Source organism: Streptopelia decaocto (genome assembly GCF_964273445.1).
Source record: "Streptopelia decaocto genome assembly, chromosome: 1".
Taxonomy (NCBI): Eukaryota; Metazoa; Chordata; class Aves; order Columbiformes; family Columbidae; genus Streptopelia; species Streptopelia decaocto.
The window spans coordinates 90,292,086-90,316,872 of record NC_138663.1 but is presented as its reverse complement, the minus strand read 5'-3'; positions in this window follow the sequence as shown (position 1 = coordinate 90,316,872).

The window sequence follows — 24,787 nt, the reverse complement described above, 5'->3', positions numbered from 1 at the left end:
CATGAAGTTATTGTCTGCAGAGCTAGTTAATTCTTCACAAATTTATTTTATTATGTTAATCACTGAATCTGAATGATACACAGATTTTTAAGGTTGGGACAAATAATGCCTCTAGAGAGTCAAACTGTAGCCTTCTTATAAAAGGTTGTTCTGCCTGTGCCTATATCCTGAAAAGGAAGACAGTCAAGTCACAGTAGTGTATCAAATAATATGAAATTTAGAATGCAAAAATCACAACAGGCATCTTATTCAGCACCAGATAAAATCTGAGTGAAAAAATAAAATTAAGAATGGGGTCCTCTTCCAAATTCTTCTGGAGACTGTTTCTAGATACCTGAGGAGCTGCCTCCCTCTACAGGACCATGCCTGACCATGACAGCTGTGGAATAATAGAAATACCAGCTATGAAATGGAAACTAACAGGCAGCAGGAACAGAACATTCTCGCACTCCTAGAGTGTATTAGGGATACCACCAGTTCCGCTGGAAAAGAAAATGGTTTCCTTTGACTGACTTAACTTTCCCTCAAGTAAATAAACTGCACTGAGGAGAGCAGAAACACATAAAGTAGGTACTGTGTGTCAACTGCTTTTACAAACATCTTTGAGCGATGCTATTGCCAACGCATAAAAAACTTAAACTACCTGGCAGCAGAATCTACAAATTTTCCAGTGAGAAAACACATGAAGTACACGTGTATTCTGCTTTCTGTAACACCGACTGCTTCTTGCCTGTTTCGTGGATGTGTGTAGAGCAAGGCACCAAAGTGGTGGGTCAAGCTGGGAATTCGGGTTTTACCACCCTGATGCTGCCCAGCTGCCTGGGGCCTTTCCAACCTGCCTGACCTCCAGCACTTTGTCTTTCACCTCATTTGAGGCGAGATCTCACTGAGGAGGAAATTATGTCTCACTGTATGTTTACATGAAGTTAATCACCACAAAATGCTTATTTAAATTACAGCCCCTGGGTTGTACATAAAAATTATATAAATAATCTTTTTTTCTCTATGTACTTTGAGGTAACAGTGTGTGTTGTATGCAATTTATACTGGTCTTTTACAGTTCTCTTGTATTCTTTACATGCTTGTCACAGGCTAAGTCTCTGCTATCACCTACGTGTAAAGATGTGTGATACTCCTTTGAGGAACCTACCTGTAACTTTCATAACTCTTCCTCTCAAAGAAAATTTACTCACCTATTCACACTTCATTCCTTTCCTGTAGGTGGAATTCAACTGCAAGAGCATTCTTCTTCTTGTATTAAGCACAGGGTATGAAGTAGTCTTATGAATGAATAGTATCTTTGAGTTTAAAAATGGGGATAATCTCTGTTTCACTGATGTGTAGAGAAAGCTCTTCTGCCTGTAAACTTCATAGTTATTTGCCATACAGTAATGAGGGCATTAAAAGAGTTGAATGCACAAAATAACTTAGGAATAAATGATCAATGGTTGACTTTTCCTTAATTTAAATTGAAAAATTCATAGTAGAGCACTGTTTTGAGAAAGGCAAATTTTAGTAGACTAAAGGATCTGAAATTTAAACTAATATTTGGTGTTCTAACATTGGGCGGACCCAGAACGTTTGTAATTACCCCAGTGTTGTGATCCACAGGAGGTTGTGGGGATCAGAGGAGACTCTAATCTCCAAAATTTTTGTTGATATTATTGCAAAATGTAAAAGTAAAGGAAGAGTTGCCGAAGTCTAATATAGTTAGAATTTGTGTATTGAAACAGGTAAGAAAAGGCTTTTCAGCTATATAAATATAGAAATAAATGGAGCTAATTTAATGATGCAGTGACAGCACAGGTATTGTTTTAGATGTGGTATTAAAAGAAGCTATTTTGCCTTGACTTCCACACTCCCCAAAACTAAAGGTAATCATCTTAGGTAAACTGAACCACCTCTGTCCCAGAGGTGTGAAACAATTCGAAAAGGAAGATGTCAACCCAGTAGCAAGGACTGCATTATGACAACCAGCCAGATACAATTGGAATATAGCAAATACAATACCTATATTTAAAATGGGGAGAAAAAGATCATCTGTGTATCTACATGCATCTGTAGTATCAAGGGATTAAAAAATACTGAAAGAACAATTAAATACATTGAAATATATAGAAAACATATTTCATTATAGCAGAGGCTTTAAGGTATAGATCAAACCAGGTTCATCACTTTGATAAATTTCTACAGGTACTACAGATCCTTTGTCTAGCATAATGCATCAGCCTGACATTCATGAAGTTTAGTCATGAAAGAACTATTAAAAAACTGGAAAAGGCATGCATAATAGGAGAATTGTAAAATTAATTATAATGTAAATGAATCATAAACAGATGAAATAATGACAGGCATTGTTGAAAGCTGGATTACAGTGCAGATTAGAGGTGAAGCTCTCTGGATTAATTTGGGGATTAATCTTGTTTATTGTTTTGACAGGAGCTATTCTTGCTGTCTTTATCTTTATTTGCTTTAAATCTAGGAAGGGAAAAATCTTCTTTAGGGTGAAAGATCAATTCACAAAAAGGAATGGACATAAACTGTCCATAATTATATTTTTACTAAAAACTAGAATAGCAATACCCTTTAGCAGAAGTAATAAGACCAAAACAGAGACATGTTACTGCTAAAATAAATAAATGCCTGCATCAATAGTGAACTAGCCTTGATGATCTTTTAATCTCTATCTGGTAATTTGTTTTAATGAAGTACATAATTGGTTTGGGGTTTTTTTTTAAATATAAATAGACTGAAAGGAGAATTTAAACCATATGCAATGAAAGCAACACAGGGCCTCATTCTGAACAGCAAGGCTACACGAAAATGTCAAATATTCAATCCTCAATGACACCTCTGTCCTGTGTAATGAATATGGCTGGTATCCTATTAGAGGAGAAAAGAGAGTATATAATTACAGAATGAATCATAATGCAAATATTATCAGTGGGGCTGCGTCAATATTGCAAAGGGCAACTGTAATTCAGATTTTTTCACTTTTAGTTTTAATGCTTTAGTAGCGGGTTTGGGTTGCTTTTTGTTACATCCATGTGTGTGTGTTTATAATTCCTAGTAACATTAAGACAGAACACCAAGCATATATTTTGATCAAACGCTAAATAATTACTACAAGTTGAAAGTATTCTAGGATTATCCAGCCAAAACAGTAAAAGTGCTATAAATTTCACCTTTTTTTTTTTCTTCTTCTTCTTCTTCTTCTTTTCCCAACCTGGCAAATAATAGCTTTCTGAATCAAAACTCACCAAGCAAGTTTCCAAGCTTTTCCTTATATGTCCACACTCAGAGACCTCCAGGAAGCAGAAAAGCTGATACAGATGCTACTAACATTTTGAAAATGTTGAAATCCTTTTAAGTAGCACAGAAGGATATTTGTCTATATAGTGTCTGCAGGAAATATGCCATCGGTGTAAAAGTTAAAACTCTCTTTAAAGGCCAAACTGTCAGTAAAAGTTTTAAAATCCTTAAGAAGGATGCAGAAAATATCCAATTGTAAATTAAGAAAAAACTAAATGTTTTTGTGTTACAGACTTTGAAGAACAACTAGGCAAGAAATGCTCAGCAAAGAAAGGATTAACATCAATTTCTGTAACTTAGCCTAATATAGATGTTGATGATTATGTAGCCAGTCACTGGTAGAAACTAAGCTGCAGCACAGTCATCTTCAGTAAATCTCAAATAGGATAAATAATCAGTAAGCACTTGTCTCCCATTAAGTCAACAAAAATAAATTAGAGGAAATATGAGCCTCAGAAATCATAAACACAATGCATCTATCATGTTTTCTCATACATATGGTAATACTTAGTGTGGGTTTAGGTGGCTTTTTCAGTTCTACTTTCATAAAAATTCCTACAAACACTGAAAGTATTTGGAGATTATATTGACCACTATCAGATTTCCAAGCTGTCACCTTACCACCCTACTTTTGCTTGGACTTTAAAAGTTGCTCATAGTCTCATTGGATAGAAACTCCCTGAAAGATGTCTTGTAATTAAAAACAAGAAAATTTCACCTTTCTGTCAAAAACTTTGAGTTTGTTTTTTTCTTGGAAAGCAAACAAAACAAATCTCTGAAGAGAGCTCTTCACACGTGTTGGAAATAACTGTAATCAGACTATGGGCGCAGATGAATCAGAGAAATGTTGTTTATTCAACTCATTGACAACTTCACGAAATCATCAGTTTCTCAGTAACTCTGAGGGACATAATTTTGTGTTAAAATCTGTATAAATGTTATGAACAAACTGGTGTCCCTTGATTGATCCCTCTGGTGTCCCTAGGTTTTTACATCATAAAAATTAATTTAGCAATGCCTTCTCTGTTTTGCCACAAATTACATTTTTTTATAGAGATGATATAGATATAGATATAGATATAGATATAGATATAGATATAGATATAGATATAGATATAGATATAGATATAGATATAGATATAGATATAGATATAGATATAGATATAGATATATTTTATTGCAATGTGAGCTTGGCAACTCTTCTAATTAAAATGCTTAAAAGGAAAAAAAAGTCTATCCCTTGACTTTTCAGTTTTAATCCCAGCATGGGTAAATTATCTCAGACCAAAAAAGCACAAATGCTTCCTATCAAAAGTGATACTCTTAAAGCAAGGTATTCTCTAATTGATATACATATATAATGAAATTCTGTAGGATGATCAATAGAAACCACATTTTCTGAGACAAGCCATTTAATTTTCATTTTCACATATACGCAATTATCTCAGTATCTTATTCACATATAAGCAATTATCTGAGTATCTTCCAGTTGGACATATGGGAGTCGTGCTGGTTGTGTAGGTGTATAGATCTGATTTATGTACACAATCAGGCATTCTTCTCTATATATGGGCACGTCCCAGTGTACGCCATGAAATGTACATAAATATGGCAATCCTTATTTTAGGGCTTCCTTACTTAAAAAAACAGATATAAATTTTGTCTAGGCTGAGGTATTTTGTTATTTGCCATGGCGCATTTGCCAGACACACAGAAATGTTGGGAACATGGTCTCTCTGAATATATAAGTTGACTTTGCCACAAGCAAGAGTCAAAGTGTGCAAACAGCTATCTAGGAGCCCAGTGTAAAGTACATGACAATAAGGTCCTTGAAAGAGTTGCAACTGAAGTAGATTTACTCTGACAATTTAGAAAAAGGTTTTTGGATGAGTGCATGACCCAGCTAAATATTTTTGTTTGCTTGTTTTGGGTGTTTGTTTGTTTGTTTGTTTGTTGGGGGTTGTTTGTTTTAAGGAAAAAGTTGTTTGTTCTAAGGAAAAACAAACAGGATGTCATTATGAGAAGCATTTTTTTCCCATAAATGCTCGGAGACTGTTAAAAATAACGCTATAACATCATGATATTTTACCTATTTCCCTAACATGACAGCAAAATCAGTTGTGCCATGAAGGTCCTAAGCCCAGGAATGTATAAGAAGAAAGAAGATATAGTAGTTTTAAAAGGAATTAAATGTGGAGTAATTCATACAAGCTGGGAATGTCTTAGGCAGATTGATTTGTCACAGGATGTGCTTCTATGGGAATTTTCTTTATTAAAGAAGTTGGCTCGTGGATGTCAAATCCCATGGTGCTGTTTGCTGCCTTTTAAACTATGTCAGGACTTGTGATGTGCTGCTCTGTGATGCTGCAAACTAGAATGCTGGAAATAACCCTCTTTAGAGAAACCCTCTAAAATTGTACATGCACACCAACACACAACACATCAGCTGCAGGGGAGTTTATTTTTCCACTTCTTGCTTTTCAGTACAGCCAGGAATAACATGGCAAGAAGAGTGACTTGTTTCTGATGTATTTCTCTGTTTTCAAGTTCCTTCCTTCTCCTCTCCATCTCTATTATCCTTATTTTCTGATACAAGTATTACTGATTTAAACAACAGCTTTTTATAGAAGCCCCCATCCTGTTCCCATTAGCCTGGTACTTCTGGGTGCAGACTGCCAGGTTTGTGGTGGACACAGGGGTTTCTGGTTCTCCACAACCCAAGACTGGAAAAGCAGCAGAAGCTCATTATTTGGGGTAAGCTGTGCCCTCAGGCAGACCCATAGGGTAAAGTGTAGTGAACTAATATGTAAAGGGTTACCAGGCTGTACAGTGCAGTGTATAGCAAATAGCAACTTGATATGGGTTTTGTAAATAGAGAGAAAAGAGGGGGTTTTTAATCCCATAGGAAGCCTAAGGAAGATGATACCTTGCAGAAGCTTCCAGTAGTGCAGGACACTGTGCTGAGTTTAAGGCAACCAGTTATGAGAAACGGCAAGGGTTGCCCACCATGTGACAACCTATAACACTGTTAGCTAGGCAAATTTGAGACAGTAGTCCTCAGTTTAGGTAATCGCAATATCATTCACTTTTTAAAAAACTGTACGGGATGTGAACGAATGAAATGAGTAATTCCTGAGTGAATTCTGTAATATTTTCCATGCATGGTTAGAAACGTAGACATGTTGGGAATGGCTTCAAGAGACCAAGATATGGAGGTGTGAGGGATATGTCCTGGCCTGTTTATAAATCTGAAATAGTAGAAAACAGAGCTGGATAAACTAGATCTAGGTTTATCTATTTAGTTTGGGGGGTTCACTTATTTTCTTTTTTTTTTTTTTTTTTTTAACAACTACAGAAATTGCTGGTACTTCTCTCTCCTTCTGGAAAGCAAGACAGAACAACAAACTCAGGCCACAAATCAGGCAGCAGATGGCAACTTTGGATAGCCTCCGATTAGGCTGGCTTGAATTAGAGATGAGTCCCATCCCCTTCCAAGTGAGTACAATACTAGACTGGACTGGGAATTGGATCATGTCTAAACATTGTGTCTGGATTCAAAATGCAACAGAGTTTTGCTGTACCTGATCCAAGGGCTCGGCTTAAGCCAAATACTAATTAGGGCTAGTAACTTAACAGAGAAATGCTCTATGTGTTGCCATCAGTAGCTCTGCGTTACCTGTCTCCTCTGATGATATTTTAGAAAAGATAAACTGTCTCTAGGGCACAGCTGGTTTCCGAGGGCTGCTTACAGCACTGCCTTTTAACACATGAAAAGGAAAAAATCCTATTTGATATAGCTGGAATCAGAACACACTATGATGAGTGAAACTTATCTCCTGATAAGTGAAAGCAAGGTAATCTTTGAAGTAGTCAGTAGCTATTAAGTAGTTGTTTGCAAATCAGGAACAACTTTTTCTTTCCCAATGTAATGCATAGTTACAAAGGGGCAAAAATTTGAAAATGGGCTTCATAACAGCAAAAGGACAAAACCTGGGAAATAATTTTGAGGACAATTGTTAACATAGATGACAAAAAACAGAGAAGCCTCTCTAATTGTTTTTCCGAGCCCCTTGTTCTCAGACTAGCTGATTGGAGTTGTGCTGCCTAATGTTACGATCCACTCTTTCTAATCCCTTGCGGCACAGTGAAGGGGAAAGTGTAGCAGCACTGCAGGAAAGGTAGCCCTGTTTTCAACTCCCTGACTTTCCATGTGCTTTTGTGATAATAGATTAGGTTTATTAAACAGGTCTAGCATCTGCATCTCACTATAGGCTATCCTAATTAATGCAGAGCTGGACTCATCTGCAAACGGTTCTCAGCCCCTCCTTCCTTTTAGAGTTTGCATTGCCAAACCCCCACACCCCCACACTTGCAACAGAGGTGATGCTCTCCCAGATACCAAAATGGAAACAGGCACAGAAGGACTGAGCCCATGCAGGAAACTTGTGCTCGCATTAATCTACTCTTGTGTAGGTCCTTTCTTTATTTTTTCATCTGGAAATTATTGTTTTATAGAAACAACTGTTTTATTCTGTGCAGATGCTCATAATTTATACCACAAAGAGAAACGGAGCTCAGGGAACACAGACCTCTATGGCTTATATACATATATATTGGTTTATGCTACATGCCTTCGAATTCACCCTGTGGAAAGGGCAGATCTCAGCCATGGTCTATCACAGATCCATGCTTGGGGAGGAGGATGCTCTCTGCAGCCTCTCCCTGCTGCCTCCTCCTCTGTGCTGGTGAAACCACTCTGGGTCAAGATAAAGGATAGAAACAAAACTTTCTCACTTCCATCATAACCAGTGGGAAGCCCCAAGAGGGCTCTGGGCCCTGATTGCTCTGCCCATGAAGGCAAAAGGACAATCTCATGTTCACTGTATGTTTCTGGGCTAATGTATTTCAAGTCTGAGCTTAGACATAGCAAAGGCCATGTGATGCTTTAGGCTGCTTTAGCATGCAGGGCATCCACATCTTGTTAACATGACAACCTAATTCCACTCTTTTGCTTCACAGACAAGTACCACTTTATTAGCCACAAATCTATTATCTTCCCATTTGAAGGGCTCTGAATAGGCTTACAGCAACATTCTGCTTTTGTAATACAACAAGTCTTTTCACATTGATAAAAATACTTTAAGAAATTAAAAATAAAATTCAACAGTGACAGAAATTCCAGTCATTCCTTTCATCTTCCCAGTGTGAGCCAGCAGGTGCAACTTGACATTCTTTAAACAAACCTTCCCCCTTCTTTGTGGCTGAAGAAAGGCTTTGGCAAATGCTTATCCTTTGATATGATATGTACTTGACAAAATTCACAGGGCGATCTGAACTGCTGCTTTGAAGCAAATGCTTATTAGAACACTGGAGAGCTAAAGTGCACTGTGATTTGGCTCAGTTGCTAGTAAGACATCAAGTAAAATGTGCCCATTATGTCAATTCAAAGTCAAGTCTAAACACGCTGACTTCTGAGAAATCTGAAAAGAATTTGTGGCTGCTCTGCTGCTTTATTGCTTATGTAATTTGCATTTCCTTCTCTTTCTGTCAGCTCCCCTTTGCATTTCTATCTATGTGGATGGTGAATCATCTGGAATTCATTAAATATTTTCCATTACTATATTTTACTTTTGAGTTTCAAACCACCTTCTTCCTTCCCCTTCCCCTCCAAAATGCACTGCACTACCAGATGAACAGGAAAGGAGGTGGGGACCCATCTCTGTTTCACATCTTCGGGGTTGTTCCAGGTTTGTGCTTGGTCCACGCAGTCATTCAGTGGGGAACACTTGATCTAGAATATTTTGAAAGGTCCTGTGAAGAGTGGACCAGCAGTGAGGATGGAAGTCTCACATTGTTGCCTCAAAAATGTTTATAGGTGAAATGCACATCTTTTGTGCCCTGAAAAAAAAAAAAAAAAAAAAAGAAAAAGAAAAAGTAAGGCTCCTAGAATGCCTTTCATCCCTTCTTTCTCCTTGTGTCTTGAAATGCCTTCCCCATGAAATATTACAGTTTTTTGCATTGTCTTCTTTTTGTCATGCTTGTGAGTAACCCCTCACCTGATGATTGCTTGCTTCTACACAGCTATCTTCTTCAGAAATGATTGCCTGAGTCAGGAGAAAGTTCACAAAAAGCCTGACCTGCCTCTTCCACAGCAGACAGCAGATAATGTGATCCTGGTAAAGGATATCTCTGATCCTAACAAGTTGTCCAGTTTAGCAGAGGTTCTTCTAGATGCAGTGTCTGGAAACTTAGGAAATGCAAGTTCAAACTTGAAATTTGGTGCGAATTTTTAATGCTGCATATAAGTAACTACCAAAAGAATCTTCCTGTATGCTTAGTTTATCCAGTTTAGCTTGACTTCATAATTCCCTAACAGATTTTCTATAGTCTAACTAGAATCATCATCTTGAAACAAGACTTTCTGGTGTGTCATCAGTGCCTGAGGTGATACTCACAGTTAGATTAGACAATCATGACAGTCTGTCCTGGCCTTGAAATGGCTAGGCATTTTTCCATCCAGTCATTCTCACTAGGTGAAAAGCTGCCTCTAGCTGGGGGTGGTAACAGCTCTTCATTGAAGTGAACGGAGAGGTCTGTCTGGTGGTGATCGGCAGGAGAGGGTATGTTCAGTGGTCAGCCCCAGCAGGCTTCAGACCTGCAGGACGTCCTAAAGTGCTCCAAAGCCATCCTACTGCTATAGGCTGAATAAATCAATGCAGATAATTAGCCATTGCATCAAACATCAGAAGCAAGCAAATAAGAAGAAACATGCTTCAGGTTTTTGTTTTCCCTGCTGTCACAGGAAAAGTGCTTGGAATTGTTGATTTCTTCAAATGCTCAAGGGAGAAATGACACTTGTTTCTTTTTCTGAAAAATAACATGTAAGCATAGCAAATGTTTTGTTTTGCTTTGAAAATACAAGTTGCATCTAAACTATTACACCTTGCAGCACATGTAAAGGCAGACATACAGAAAAAAGAAAATCTGTTGGCAAGGCTAGCTGCCCTGAAAAGTGGATATGAGGGACACTTGAAAGTAACCCTAGGCAAGGTATACAGAAGGCTCTGCATGTCTACACTCGATGGGGGTTGGGCCATTCAACTACAGTATTGGACTTGCATCAGGTATACAGAGGTCTGTCTGCTCAGTCTCAAGTGGCGTAAAATTGCAGTTTGAGAAACTATTTTAGGAGAGACTCACAGCTGTCAGGTAATCCCATGATGTAACCACCTGGCAGAGAGTGCTGTGCAGGTTGCAGTTCATACTCAGGGTTTGTTTTTCTATCTAGACCACCCTAAGAGCTAAATCCCTTAGAAGCAAGGAGGTTTACCTGCTTGAAAGCATATGCATTGTCAGTAAGTCTTGCCCTCAGATGCTAAAGAAGGTGTGTGCCAGTCATGTCCATGGGCTTGTCAGGTTTCAGGATGGAGCAGCTGAGCTGTTAAGGTTTGTTAACCTCTTGGCATCAAAACAGTAAACTACACGTGTTCAGCAAGAAACCGCAAGCACTTTGCCTTAACTCAGCAGGATGAGTGTGCTGAGCAAGGGACATTGGTGAGGTGCGTGCACGGACCTTATCTCAGCAAGCAGAAGCGCTGAGCCAATAACGACGCAATGACTTTGGCATCAGACTAACAAGCCAGACGTGCTGATGCTGGCATTCTCAGATTTCGGCTCCTGGACATCGGGCCAGTGCACTGGAGACACTGAGCCTGTAATATCACAGTACCTAATGACTTGGCATCGCCTCCTCAAGCAAGAGCTGTCATGCTAATAACCACAGGGGCTCAGCCTGCCACTTAGCCGAAGACCTATTAATTAGTGGTGCTAAGCCAGGAACAGCAGAGAGTCCTGCAAAATTCATATTGATGTCAGCTCTGAAAGAGTTTTGCCTCTATTAAGGAGATTAATAGTCACAGTATAGAAGGTGAAAACCTGCTGTTACATCTCCTGGTTTGCCTGTGTGTTGCACCCCTCAGTCTTCCATGTGACAGTATAAGAGCTGTCATCTGTTTTTCGGAGGCTAAAGGAGTCTGGTTTACTCTTTTTTATATAACCCTTTTTTCAGCCTCCTCTTCTTACATCTAAAATTAATGCAGCTTCTGAATTTGCATCAGACAGAAGCATAGAGAGCATCCAAGGGAAAAGCGTGGTGTGTGAGGCTGAATCTAGAAGACCTTAGAGAAATTCACTGTCAGATTGGAGCAAAGAAAAAAAAAAAAAAAGAACTATCTTTTCTGTGTTCAAGGAGTTTTTTACAAATGTCTATGAGACTCTTCTGTTTTCTAGATGGGAAACAATGAAAATGGGGCAGGGGGGCAGGGAAGAGGAAAAAAAAAAAAGAAACAGGAACAAAAAAACTGATTATGTTTCTCAAACTACTTATTTCTAAAGTAAAATGTATTTCGTCTTCTCCAGTAGAAACCAAGGGAGTAGAGAAGGTGACATCCTTTTCCCCCCGTTTTCCACAAGTTTCAGTCTCTTCCCATGTCTAGTAAATGTTTCTACAACTCTGTAAAAAGACATGTGGGAGGCTCCCAGGCTATCGGTATTCAATTAGCATTTAGTACTACAGTCTTCTCTTTGCAAATTAAAAACTATGCAGTTTCCATAGTGACCTAAACAAGACGAGAATCTGAGTGAAGAGTAGCTGACATAAGTTAAGACAGGCAGAGAGCAATGTAAATATTTCAAATTAGTTTAGTGTTTTTTTTGTTCATTTGTTGATTCTCCCAAGGAGTATTTTGAGCAGCAAACTGCAATCCTGACTCGAAAGATCTCTGGCAGTGATAGGCCAGATTGATCCTGGTGCGAAACTGGTTTGGGTGCTCTTCAGTGTTCTCTGTTAATGCTTCAGAGTAGTAAATGGCCAGGAAACTATGTTGTTTGTTATTGGCTATCTATGTAGCTTCACCAGCTTTTTTTCCTTATGGCATCACAGCTTAAACAGATGCATTTCTATGATCTGTGTCTTTCTCTGAAATTTGAGTGACAAATGAGGCTCCTTGCAATGAGTCCAGCACAGCAAGAGATGCTGGTTTTACTACAGAAAAAAAACATCCAGCACAAAATCATGTTCTTTCACAAAGATCCTTGAGCTCTGCTTTTAAACTGAATTTTGTTTAGGTAACAATAAGCAGATATAGCCATCTTCATGTTTTGTTTTTTTTTGTTTTTGTTTGTCTGTTTGTTTTAATTAGGGGATGGGAGAGTGTGCCTAGACATTTGGGGTGCGCAAGGAGTGCTGAGTTTTGGTAGGTAAGCAGATGGTTTTATGCAATGTGACATTTAATTTGCAGTCTATAACATGTTTGTGCAGGGCTCAGATCAATTGATTTCCCTTTAGAAATTGGAAAATCATTACTAACATTTGGTTGTTTGTGCAGATGGAGCATCAGCGAGACAAAACGTACATGTTCTCTATTGTTTTTGTGAAGGTCAACCATAGATATAAACCTGAGCTTAGAGAAATTTCCCCAAAAACACTGGCATCATGCTCCCCTTTCTTAGGCTGTTGCCCTTGAGGCTCAGTACAAGCTCATGATGGACAGGATGCTTCTCAGTCACAAGAAAACCCTGAACTGGCTGTAGAAATTTCCTAGCCTTTAAGACCGGTATTTCTCATCCTTTCTAAAGTGTTTTGTTTTAAAATGAGAGTTAGAGGAAAGAAGAAATTCCCAAATCATGGCCTTTCAATCCGCAAAATTTGCAGTTGCTGGTGTGGGTTGCCTGCAGCGGGTTCCTCCACACTACCTTGTGCTTAAAGCCAAAGGGTCTGAGCACAGAGGGTGATTCTTCTTCTCTGCTAACTGTCCTGTTCCCTACTGCTGTTTAGCTGAGTGTCAAACCATGTGTTTAGAGCCCCTCATCGGGATTTTTGCCCCCCATTAAGCCAAGTCAGTGCATGTGTTGGATTCCTGCATATCTAGCACAGCTAGCAGTACCTGAGTTACCCAGCAGAGTAACAAGTTCAGTAAGATAGGCTGTTTGTGTCACTACAGCAGAGGCATGTCTGTAATAGATGATTCTCTCCTCTGCATCTGGTGGAATGAGGCAATTCCACCACCCCACCCCCCACCAAAAAAAAAAAAAAAAAGGCAACATGTACTATAATATCTTATGTACATTTCTATTGCTCTGACACATCCATAACAGCATTCTGCATGAGATTCTATATGGTGTGGATAATAAGACAAATTAAGTATTCCAGCTGCAAAAACATAGTGTACAGAGAATGATGTGCAGTTCAGCTGCAAAAATAAAAATATGGTATTTGTGTGACATTCTCTTCAACCCTCTTCCCCTAAGAATTCTCCCATCTAGGGTCAGTGTGGAAAAGACAGCCATTGCCAACATGGTGCAGTCCATTTACTTGGGAATTGGGATACTTGCCTTTTTGCAGTTGCCAGTTGGGTGCTCTTAGCAAATATTAAAGTCAAATTAAAAAAAGGCACTGTCAAAATCCAAAATAAGTTAGTAGAGATAAACACAGCTTGGTTTGTTGGGGATTTTTGTGTGAGAGAGAGTAAAAATAAATATCCTTTTGAACTCATTCAGTTTCCATTAAAGGGGTGCTTCCACAGTTTAGAACAGTTAACAGAAGTCTTTCCATTTGGATCCATTTCAAATTCAAGCATACATTTCATTTGGTTTTGTTTATTTCTGTAATTATCATCACTGTCTTCATCTTTCATCCTGGTAGATTCACCAAATGGCGAGGCTCCCTATAGGAGAAATTCATTCATCCCGTGCTAACTTGGCAGGTGTGTATATACAACTGTGATTACATACTTGCACCACTCAGAGGTGAGCAGCGAATTAAAACTTCCTGTGAGTACCATTTTGGTCATTTCCTTTTTTTCTTATTGCTGTTGCTGCTGGTAGCTGGCTGTGTGTCTCTGCAGGCTCCTATGCTGGCACCATATGTGACTGGATGCTTTAAAAACTATTTAAAAAGGTGTTCTCATAAGTGACAGGAAAATCCCTGAATTGCCTAGTTCTGTATTCAATCAAGGTTTAGGAGGTTTTTTATTATTCCTATATAATAATAAAAACAGCTTTAAGGATGCAGACTCAAAGTCTCAGCTGGTAGGATTAGGCAAAAAGTCCTGTTGCAGCAAATTTACTGAAAGAAGCAACTGAGATTTTGTGTAGTTTAAATTTTCCCTAATCCAACACATCCTGTATTGTATTCAAAGCATAGCTTCATAGTGTGATTCTCAGCTAGTGTGCATAATTCATTTACTAATGCAAATGGAAAAGTCCAGGCAACAGCTCTTATTAAAAAAAATTTTAAAAAAACTCTGCAGAAAACCTCAGGTTCTTAGCTGAATCGTTAAATGGTTGAAAATTCACAGCCTTGTACTTGTTTTTTTTTTACATGCACATCAACCTATTGTCTGTTCTGAGACAAACCTCTTTGTTTCATTATGCTCAGAGGTGGCTACTTGCTTATGGTTCATTCTCTGACCATCCAGCCTCATCGATATCATTTGATCTATTTTTTTTTTTTAACTGTTGTGTACTCACAGCTCTAATCTACCTCAACTGTACAGTAGCCAGGAAATCACAAAACTCTCTTACTAGAACTCTGGAATTAATATTTTACTAACAGTAATAACAGAGGAGCCGTGGCCAGAATGGCTGCATAGGCCAAGCTACGGCCTGATTTTTTGCATCCTGTAAAGACGATGCTCACAAGTTGAGGGTGGGCTGCCTTTGAGGGAGGATATGAGAGAGGTACGCACTGTTGCACTGCCTTTGTCCATAGTGATCAGTGTTATTTTATGGCCTAAGGTCAAGGGAATTAGGGAAAATTCAAAACCAGATGAGAAGCAAATTAAATATGCTAACAGGTTCACCAAGAGTTGATTTTGATTATGGACGATGGGACGAGCAGAGAGTAGAAGGTTGTGGTCCATTCCAAAATTCAGATTTTCAAGAAAGCCAGACCACAGTGACTGATTTGATACTGAAACTTGCAGAGAAGAGGGAAAGTGGTGTCTTGCTGGATCTGCTATGACCGTTAGCTGTAAACGTTGGGATGAAAAACATGTTTTTTAGAAGTTTGCAAATGTTAGGAACAACTGGGCTCTCCTTAGTGATGGATGAGATAACTGATGCAGCATTGATGGTATCTGCTGTGTAAACAAATACATTTCAGATGGCTTTGGGCTTACATGGCAGTGTCTCCTAGTCCTTCAGAAGAAAGCTAGGAGTGCTGCTTCAAGGGATATTACAAAGTGGCTTCTAACTTCTCTACCAAATCAGCCATCCCTGCTGACATCTTGGCCAGGAAGGGTCTCCTGTGTGACAGGAGCGAGCATCAGGAGCTGAGCTCTGTGTGGCTCCAGGCAAGCCCTGCTCCACCTTGTCCCTGAAAGCTCTTCAGCAGGAGAAGCAGGGGAGCCACTGGTTAAACCACCCTGCAGAGCCTATAGTTCAGTCTGGGGGTCTGCTGGGGTTTGGCTTTTCCTGTTCCCTACTTAAAGTGATTCTGCTGCAGCTGTGATAGTTAATGAAGTGCTGAAAATGGAGCTGTTATTCAGCATGGGGGGGGAAGTTTTCCTTCTCTTTGCTTACCACAGGCTCCACAAGCCATTCAGATGGGTCGCAGGGGAGGATTTGGCTGTTAGCTCAAGAAGCACCATAGTCTGATGAGGAAAGCTTGGGAGTTTCATAAACAAACATCTAGGCAGCTGCATCCCACCCAGGCTGGTGATGGGAGGACAAGCTGTTAGTTGTGTGAGATGTGGCTGAAGGTCTCCTCAGTTACTACTCTCCTGGCTTTCCTCTGCAACAAGTGGAACTGCAAGCATTCTCCTACATGCAAAAAGGGACTTTCAATTTAGGATAAAGCCGTTTGCTTTGCTTTGCATTTGTCAACAAAAGTGTTGACCTCTGTCTTGTTTTGGTTTATTGCATGTAAATCACAGCTGTAGACATTCTCCAAACTAGTTGTTGTTTGCAAATAAACACAGACGTATAAGACATTTGCTAGCATGTTTACTTTTCCAGTATGAAACTAATGAGTGACATCATTCTTTAGCAGCTGTCTTGGTTGTGTAGCCCTTCCCTGCAAGAATTGTGTCCTGAGAATGAAAAAAAAAAAAAAAGATGAATCAAAAAACAGTAGAATGATAGCAAACATATAAGTATCGTTGGATCATTAATTGAAATAATAAATTACTTATTTCAGCAAGATCACGAGTGAATCTGAATCCTGGACTTCCAGTCCTATACAAAGAGCCCTGAGAGTGTTTACTTAAGTGGGAAACATTATCTGCAAGGAAATGGTTAAATAGGGACCTCAGGAATTCAAAGCTAAGATCCTGCAAAAGAAATACTAAAACTCAAGGGCCATGCCCTTAATTTATGTACACCATTGGTTACAACTTATATCCATCAAAGACCTACCTCTTGATGCTTGTTCAACATTATTTGATCTCCTTGAGCTTACAAAAATTGATCTTGTTTGATTTTAATCTGTAGGAGCTTCTGTCTTCAAGCTCTAATGACTTAAAACTTAACTTAAAACTGCTTGTCTGTTATCACTGATGGTTCTGGAGAACCAGTTCTCCGAAGACATTTTATAGCAGCAGCAATCGGTGGAGGCCAATTCTTTCATTTGCCAATACCTTCAGCAGTGTTTATGTGAGTTAAGTAACAATAATATTCTTCAATATGTATGTTTCCTGCATCTGTGAGATAAGTTTTGCCAAATAAATGAAAGAAGAAAGTATGTCCAGAATGTACAAGTGAGGTATGATGTGCCATTTACAACGTGCTCCAGAGGCAACTTGTCAATAGAATTGCTTCTCTCTCAGCAGCATCTGGTGGAGGTGCAGACAGAAAATCCCAAAGAAACACCAGTGATGCCTAAAAAAATGACAAAGTAATTTTCAAGTTATTTTCAAAGGAGGTATCTACTTCCCTCATTGTATGACAATAAAGCTGTCACAGATTTGAGCAGGCAGTTAGCCCCAGAACACAGTCCTTCTGACCTCAGTGTTAGTATAAGTCAGATACAAAAGTTGTAGATAAATATCTCAGAGAACCTTAGAGCTGAGATGGTCTGCTGTGTTTGTCAAAGACTGAGCAAAATTTTGCTTAAAGTTACATTTTTTTGAATTTAGAGATAGTACTAAACACAGTGAGTGGGATACTCGGTTCTCGCTACACACTGGGGTACCACTAGACCTGTTGTGAAAGCTGAGGTACATAACATGGTCTGTGCTTAAGGGACATCCACTGAAAAGGTTTGGCTTTAACCCTGCAACAATATTGTTAACTTCAAAGAACATTGCATTATTTGTTTATTTCAGTGGGAGCAGGATGAGCCCAAAAAGAGCCCTTGGGCACATGAGTGCAGATCAGTTTATTTCCTGTGAGTTCATCTTTGGTAGCTCTGTCTATCTGTCTTTCAAAATCATGTGCTTCCAAAATGGGACAGAGGGCAGTTTTTTTGTTTTCATTGATTTGGTGGCAGTTTTTTTGTTTTGTGTGGGTTTCTGTGGTTTGTTTGGGGTTTGTTTGTTTGTTGGCTTTGGGGGGGGGAGGTGTTGTTTTGTTGTGGGTTTTTTTTCCTCACTTTTGACAGGGGAAACACTTTTTTTCATCCACTATTTGCAGATGTGTCTGTAGGAATGAACCACCACAGAGACACTTTGAAAGGGCTTCAATTTAATGATAGTTCGGTACCAGATTCTAGCTGGTTATGACAACTCCCAGGGAGATTTTCAGATCTCATTTTCCCTGGTTTTAATCCAACCCCTGTTAACAATGTCCGTGAGATGATACTGTTACTTATGAGGAAGCTTGTGTAAAATGAACTGGTGTTACAGTACAGTTTCTAGTAGACCACATCACGCTGGGAATATGAACAGAATCTGTGTCCCAAAAGCCTTTTCACTGTGCGGAGAACTGACTCAATCTGGTTGACTGCTTCTGGTTTCCTTGCTGCAAGTGACCCCACCTGTAATTACTCAAAACTGCTGTGTATCTAGAGTGCCTAGTTGGGTATCATTTGACAGGACAAAACATGTATTAAAAAATAAAAATTTAAAAAAAAAAAAAAAGCCTGTGACAAATAATCTGATGCTTACATTGGTATGAAATTTCTTCACACATTTCAGCAGTGCTCTGTTTTGCAGCACTGGAACAATTTAAGTCCTCAACAAATTTAGACCCTTAAAAGGGACACAGCAAATGTTAACCAAACTTCTTTCCCCACGCCTCCAGGGCATTGATTTTAAACATCTAAGCTCCACTAGCCTTTGGATTTCCAGTTTTAGGCAGGAAGTTTATCAGAAAGGAAATACACATGCTGCAGGAAAATAGAGGCCTCTGGTACTTTCCAAGTCAGCATTTACGTGACTCGGGTTCATTTTGAGAAGAATAATTTATAGCGGTGTGAATAAATATTAGCAGTGAGTTCTAACTGTCCAAACACGATACATAATACCCTGGGAAAATTTCCTCTGCTGTGTGCTAATGACTGATTGCTGGCTTTTATGTTGTAAGTGACTGTAACGAGTAAATCATTTGAAAATAACTGACATACTCAGGTTTGTTTAAGCAGCACTTGTCAAACTGCATCTTCAAGCCAATCTGAGATATGAGTTCAGTTTACTGCTGCAATCAGTGTGGTCTCTTTGCCTGCATTTGTAAGCAACCATGCAGGATCAGCTGCTGAACATCATATAAAAAAAAAAAAAAAGGTTTAGTGTGATTTGCATTGCACAAAATTGGCATTATATCAGTGTCCCTTCTCATTGAAATAAATACATTTAGATATTGAGTAGGTGCCTAACTCATTTGGGAAGATCATCCTCAGGCTAATTTTAAGAGCCACAGTGAGAATGTATTCCTTCACGTGTTCAATTCGTGTGGTGAGAAATATTTTCAAGCTGCTGTTAATCACACCTTGTGACTGCTCCTCTAGCTGTACCCATGGTGTGTAAAGCTTCCTTTTTTCTTTCTCATATTGCAGCTTTACTGAAATGGCTTTTTCTATCACTTTTTTAGTCATCCAAGAGGAGATTGTTGTATGCGTCTCTCTTGTCTAATGTTGCTTCTTACTTATGTGAGAAAATATTGAAATTTTATCATGAAAGAAAACTATGTAAAATGTTGCTTTGCTTGTCAATTGCATCTCTTTGTTGGTGTTAGCAAGAGATGTTTTCAAAGGTTAGGACCAGTTTCTCACTCTCTTGCAAAAGAAACAAAGCGCTTGGGCAAGTTGATATCTAGACATTGCAAATTTTCCCCTGACTGCTGAGGCTTATATTTCTTGTGCTGGTTTTCTGCACAAACAGGGTTTTCTGAGGGTTGTTTGTTTTGTTTTGTTTTGTTTTTTCATAGAAAAACAAGCAGAAATAAAGAAAATATTGAAAAAATGTAGTCACACAATTTACAGGAGCAATAAAAATTTCTCTATTTTCTACCTAATTTCTAATCCCAGGTGACAGTTAACACATTCATCTGTCTTGAATTTCTCTTTGGCTGTCCTCATTGTAATATCCAGGTGCTGAGGTTTACTGTTAAACAGAACAATGTAGGAAGGAAGTCTTGGCCCTGTTGATTTCTGGCTTTGACTAGGACACAATTCATTTAAATGTCACAAATGAGATTAATTTTTTTCATTTCTTCCAACTGCCTGAGACTACAGGTTTGGGTTTTGAATTGCTTGATGTGAACATCTGCACTTAACTGTCTTAAGAAACCAAACCTGATTCATGGGGGCTACCAAAATCTCACCCAGGTATTATAATGGCTATGGGTCACTGCTGATTTGAGCCAGTCTTGAAGTGGTGACATGGATTTCAAAGGTTTCATCTCTTATTTCCAGTTTGTTGAGCCTGACAGTTCATTTTCTCAGCATTCATACTAGTCAGATCAGATCTTTTTCCCTTTAATTTGCCTTACTTTATTTTGCATATCTTCATGGAAAGGTGAACCTGTCCATTGAATCAAAGGGTGAAACTACTCCACTGATACAGGATAAGTGTCTGTATCATGGAAGATAGTTTTACTCTGTTTTAATTTCTCACTAAGTATTCACATAGTTTTTAATAATGTTTTGTGTTGCGGGATGGCTCTCTGTCTGCATTTGTGCTCAACTCTGATTACTTTGGATCCAATGCACTCATCCAAATTGAGTATTCAGTGAGCAATTCTCTATGGCAGTCATATGCATAGCTTCTTACCATCTGGCATCTCTATGGCTACTACTGGCCCAATGCAGTTTCCATGGTAGTCAATGGAAATTTTTGAGGCTGACTTCACAAAGCAATACATACAACACAGGAGAGAAAATATGTTAATCTTGAAAAGGTACTAACAGAGCACGTCACTGAAGAATACATTTCCTTTGTTTTACCCTATTTATTTTGCAGGGAAAATGCAATGCCCGCCTGACAGATGAGGACCACTGACCCCAGATTCATCTGATATTTTTAAAGGGATGGAGAATTGTAAAACTGAGCCTTCTAAGCACCAAGTAAGCAGCCTAATTCCACTGCTGTCCTTGAGAAAAGAGCTGTGGGGTAAAAGCAATTATAAATTGAGGTTGAAATCAGATAACAAAGCATATTTACAGATTTAGAAAAAAAGGTACCTCCCTTAACAGCTTTTTGCTGTTATGAAAAATAATTCCCTCTAAGTCCTACTATGGTTATGTTTGTTTTAACAAAGGTATATGTGTGCTTGATATCTGATTAATACAAGTCCTCCGTTGTTGCTATAGCTTTTTCAGGAATCAGAGAATTAAAAGATCACATTGAACAATGTTCTCAAATTAGTTCAATTACTGTAATCAGGGACAGAATCTTGATTGTATCTCTGTCATTTGCTTCACGTGCCTCTAATACAATGGTAATAGGAGAGCTAGCAGTTTCCATTCCTTTGACCCTCTTATAAGTGAGACCAGAACCTCACCAGGAGAAAGGAAGCTACACTATTTGAAAGTGATTTTCACTTAGACTTTCTAACTATTATATTTTTCTCTTCTCTTCAGTTTATTCTTTTTCTCTGTGTTAAAAATCACTCGGCCTCCTCTGGAGAGACTTTCCCTGTCCCATGCCCTCTTTACTCCCAGCTTCCCTGACCCTCTTTTTACCTTTCTTTTCACACGGTACACAATTTGGGTTGTTTTCAAACAAATCTGAACTTTTACTTTGTTCTGATTTTATTTGTGGCCTGAAAAACAAAGCACATTAACTTGAAACAGACACTGAATTGCCTATGGGGGTAACTTGCAAAGTACTGATGCTTGGAAGGTTCCCAAAAGAAAACAAAGCCCAGCAGTCTTGCCTTGTTTGTAGAGCTGATGGGAGATCATTGACTCCTAAACCTTTGCCATCTCCTTCCAACCAGCCCCCTAAAATAACAAATACATGGGCTATGTCAAACAGTTATGGTCTTCTGAATCATGAGCCAGACATAAGAGTGACATTTAGACTGTTCCTGCACATATAAACATTGGTAGCATAGTTTTGGGGCAGCTCTGTCACGCATAGCAAAGCTGTGCTGATTTACTCCCGCTGAGAATCTAGCCTGATGTCCCATATTGAACAATTGAAATGATGGATCTAGAAAACAAAGTTCACTCCATGTGGCATGAAGTACCTCTTTGGTGGTTTTGTTTATTGCTTTCTGATGATATGCCAGGCAGTCTACAAGCAGGGAACCCATTTTCACAAGCCTGAAGTCTAATTTAGAAAGTAAAGCTGACAGGCCATGTTACAGGCAATGGGACCAAAGACGAGGCTAAGGAGAAGAGTGGGACTTTGTAGTTGTGAGATACCCACACCTCAGTGGCTCAGAGAACGTGTGATTTGAATCAGCTGTGTAGCAAATGCCGGCCATTCATGACACTTCAGTGTTCATTTAGCTGACAGAAGTTAAATATTTTCTCTACACTTGTGTAAAAAAAAAAAAAGGGGCATTAACACAGGCAAATTCTGCAGTCACGAAAGTGAAAATTTGGTAGTGAAATTTCATTTTGTTGCTAAAGAGGCTGGACATTTTTACCCATATTGTGGAGAAATGCCACTCTTCATTGAAGCTATGTCATACACATAGTTTCAAAGTTTAAACAGCAAAAATTTTGCAACATTAAGGGTTCCCAGCTTGAATTAGCAGAGAGACAACAGAGAAGGAAGAAGGCACCTCTAAATACAACATTGGCAAAGGCAGAAAGGAGGTTTTTTTTTTCTTCTGATCAAATGGAAACATGAATAGGGTTACTATCAGAAATGCTACTTATTTGTATATTGGTTTCAGCAGTAGCATTTCCGATGTAACCACTGGTAGGATGTGGAGATGTACCTTATGCCTTCATAGAAAAAAAAAAGTGGTAGTGTGGATTCTTCCTGCTTTCAGTAGGATTATTTGCCACAGTCTACACCTGTGTGTTTGCTCACCAGGCTTGACTGCCTTACCTTGACCAATGATTATGATTCATGCTCATCACATAGCACTGCACAGTGTCGTGCAACCAGTGTCTACTGTGCCAGGAGTGTCAAGCCTTCAAACAGCAAAGGTTCTTCTTCAAGCACTGGCATGTGTTTGAAGGGCTGAATGCCAAAGGTACAGTGCGTATTAATTTGATTTGGCACCTGCCAGTCATACAAATTAGTCGGGACCTTGATCACAGAATACTTTATTTTTGTTGATTCACCCTTCAGGCTTACCCAAGATATGCTTGCACTTCTTTGTTCGGCTTGCCTTAGCCTGCCTTCCTCCCCTCTCCCTTTTACTTTCTTGTTCTTTGGACACAATAATTTCACCTGTATAGACATAAATACTCATCTAAAGAAAATAACGTGTAATAAATGGCCATACTAAAAGAAGAAATGGTTTGTTATCTCTCACCTCTTGTGCACAATGGATGACTTTGGCAAGAAATGTGACACAGAACACCTCATTTCTCTCATGCAGTACCGTGGCTCCCTGGGGTGACTCCAAAGCAGGCAATGGAGTTACACTCTTGTAAACACTGACGGGTGAAGCGAGACGCCAGCCCTGCAAATTTCCTCTCACAGCACCCTCTCTTCCACTGCATTATGCAAATGTATTACGCATGTTCACTGCTCTCAGCATTTCTTTTTCAGGCCCCATCTATATAGAATTACTGAAGTCATCTAGGTAATAACTTGAAAGAAAATAGACTCATTCAATGAAAGGTTTTGAAATTGCAATCAGCCCTTGAAAGAGGGAATGAAATCAGGGACAAGTAACAGATGGTGGTGGTGGCTAATCTTTGAGCCTATTATTTTACCATATGGGGGTCTATGCCACAGACTTTCATGCTGAAAATAAAAGAGAAATTAATCATTGTGTGACAATATATTAGTTAAATAGCTCTGTTGCAGTGATACTTGCCTCCATCCAGAAACCATATGCAAGAGTATAGGCTCCAAAACAAGATACAGCTGCATGTAGGCTGTTTTTGTGGTGACAGACATCATACGACTTTGGAGAAAAAAGAGGTATACCATTTAGTTTACACATAGATAATGAATTTTCTGGCTATGCTAAGGAGTTTGTGAAAGGAAACCTACATACAAACACCCGATGGACTCTAATAGGAAATTATACCTTCTCTGTGGAATTGAATAGAGAATTACATCACATGCATGGGACTCTATAGGATGGTTAAAAAGGGAAATTATTTCTTTCTATATTGTGCTGGCAGTCTCCTAACTGGCCTTTCTCCACTGGAGGTAGGAGTGTTTTAATATCTGCAGGCTTTTATAAGTCACTTCTATTCGACTATAGTAAACATCTATAAATTTATGTATTAATTTCCTATCAAACTTCACAAGAATTTTCTACAAGAGGAACACCCAAAGAGCAGTTGTATTTATTCTATTTCTCTTGTAAATGTTTCCTTAAAATGCTATCAAAGTAAGATCAGTTCTCCATCAGTAAACCAGAACTCAGGTACTAAACTTCTAGTTAACTTTCCTGCTGGCTATTTTCTCTGTGACTAAAAGTGGTAAGGAGAAGGACCAGCTCTAAAACATTCCTGGCTCCATCTGATTACCAGAGTGTGTTCCAGAACTCATTCGGGCTTAACATGGTTGTTTTAGTCATATTAAAATTGATTTTAAAACAAATATTGGGCAGTACAGGTTCATGTACTGTCATTAAAAGAGAGAAGATAGGATAGATGGTCCATCTTGAGCCTGCTTCAAGTCACACGGCCATACCCATGCAACAGCACACAGAGAAAAACTCTGAGATCAGCAATTGCTGTAGCCATCCACTAAATGATCTGATCAGTTAGTTGACTCAAGTAGAGCAAACCGTTCTTGGAACAGAAGATGACTGAGTAGCCAAGTTGTGTTACTAATTTATAATACTTTGAAATGAACTGCAGCCAGGAAGTCTTCATTTTATTCTTTGCTTCAGACGCACTTGCTCCCTTAACCAGCTGCTCACCCCTTACCTACCAAACTGTCAATAAATC